This window comes from Aplysia californica, unplaced genomic scaffold (assembly GCF_000002075.1).
Source record: "Aplysia californica isolate F4 #8 unplaced genomic scaffold, AplCal3.0 scaffold00717, whole genome shotgun sequence".
NCBI lineage: Eukaryota > Metazoa > Mollusca > Gastropoda > Aplysiida > Aplysiidae > Aplysia > Aplysia californica.
In genome coordinates, this window is record NW_004797987.1 from 18,837 (window position 1) to 20,620 (window position 1,784).

The 1,784-nt window shown below is 45.5% G+C and overlaps 1 protein-coding gene across 1 annotated transcript in view; it reads right to left on the reverse strand.

Moving 5' to 3' along the window:
• Positions 1-1,784, reverse strand: part of LOC101850283 (dynein heavy chain 10, axonemal) — a 19,085-nt gene that overhangs the window by 6,976 nt on the left and 10,325 nt on the right. The gene's annotated exons all lie outside the window — the stretch shown is intronic.

Here is a 1,784-nt window from a genome sequence, read left to right on the forward strand (position 1 = left end):
AGAGAGAGAGAGAGAGAGAGAGAGAGAGAGAGACACAGAGAGAGACAGAGAGAGAGTTTTAGTTTTAGTAAGAGTTTAACGGCACTTGCAACACAATAAGGTCATATAAGTGCCGACGAATAGATTAGATTACGTGTTACAAGAGAGTAACATACACAAAATAAGAAGACTCTAGCATAGAGATCATCAGGAGAGAATGCGTCGCTGTTTCGGGCTCTTCCTCTCTACAGCTTTTCTGACGCACCGAGCCCCCTCACCGATGTGAGGTCTCCATGTTAGTCCGACTGTTTTCCTCTGCTGCCAACTCTTAGGATTCCTTTCAGCCTGCGTCATCTCGTTTCAACCAGATCCAGTGACTGGCCTTCTCTACTGTCTCCCGAAGGGAGTTTATGAGTTCGTTACTTTTCTTTGCAGTAAGTCCTGCCGTTCTCATCCACGCTCGGACGCTAGTTGTTGCGAAACCTCTGCATCTAACCTCACCCGGAAAGTGGGTTGCTTTCCAACCTGCTTCCTCACATTTTTCGACAAGTGCCTCGTACCGGTAGTCTCAAGTCTTTCAGCAGGGACACCGTATCCCACTCAGCCCTAGTTGGCCCTACAGTCAGGGTTCCCACTAAGCCCTAGTTGGCCCTACAGTCAGGGTTCCCACTCAGCCCTAGTTGGCCCTACAGTCAGGGTCGAAGCCCGTCCCCCAAATGATCTCAATTGTTTCGATGGAGGTGAAAAAAACCCATAATGAAATTGGGTGGACACACGTTCTGGGTAAATGGTTAGCTCAAAACAAACATGGCAACGAACGCTTTCACTCTATGAAAGTACAATCAAACTCTGAGTGCTCAGAGTGCATTTCTGCGTCTGATTGAGCCTGGAAGATAAGAACTTGCCGTGAGTTTTTCGAAAGAACGAGAAACAATAAATTATGGTCGCTTTAAGGCACAAGCAGGCTATCACGAAAAATGCTGTTTTGAGAAAATCGAAGATAAGGTAAAGTTTTTGCCCCTTGTTCAGTTTCTTTAAACGACAAGGGGAGTTTTCTCTATAACCAAACAAATATACACAACGATGAAACGAAACTTCTCCTATAGGAAGGGCAATGCCCACTTTCGGTGCAGATCAAGATTTTGTGGAGCCCCCCGAAATCTGGGTTAGCCCGCTTGGCTTTAAAAGTGACCAAATAATGTTGTCGAAGGGAGACGACTAAGAATATTACATACAACTTGCGTCGTTCTCTCCCCATACATTAGTCGGTTATCTCGTGTCTAACAACTGATCACACTGGAACCCAAGTGCGAGAAAACAAAGGAAGATTAACTGAGTTTTTTCTTTCTTTCTGGCTCTTCCCTTTCTTTCATTTTTTTCTACTATATTCTCAAATTTCGTACAATTCAGCTTATAGAGCTCAGGGTTATCTCTTAATATTACGCCTCTCTTTCCGAATCTCACCTCTCCTCACCCTACCCTTTACCCGCCCCCCCCTTCCCCCATGCACGTGGGATGATGATGATAAGGATGATGGTGAAGTTGATGACGACGATGATGATTATGCTGCTGCTGCTGCTGCTGCTGCTGATGATGATGATGATTTTTTTTTGGTTCCCTCAATGGGCCTGACGGACTTCATGAAGAAATCTTCGAGCGAGAGCGAGGCTCTTTTTCGGCTCCATTGTCAATATGCTTAGCGGCACCTCCACTCGTCCAAATAACTCCATTCGAATTGCCATTGTTTCTGGACATTCAAACATATGTTTGACATCCTCCTTTTCACGGCCGCATCTTCGGCAACA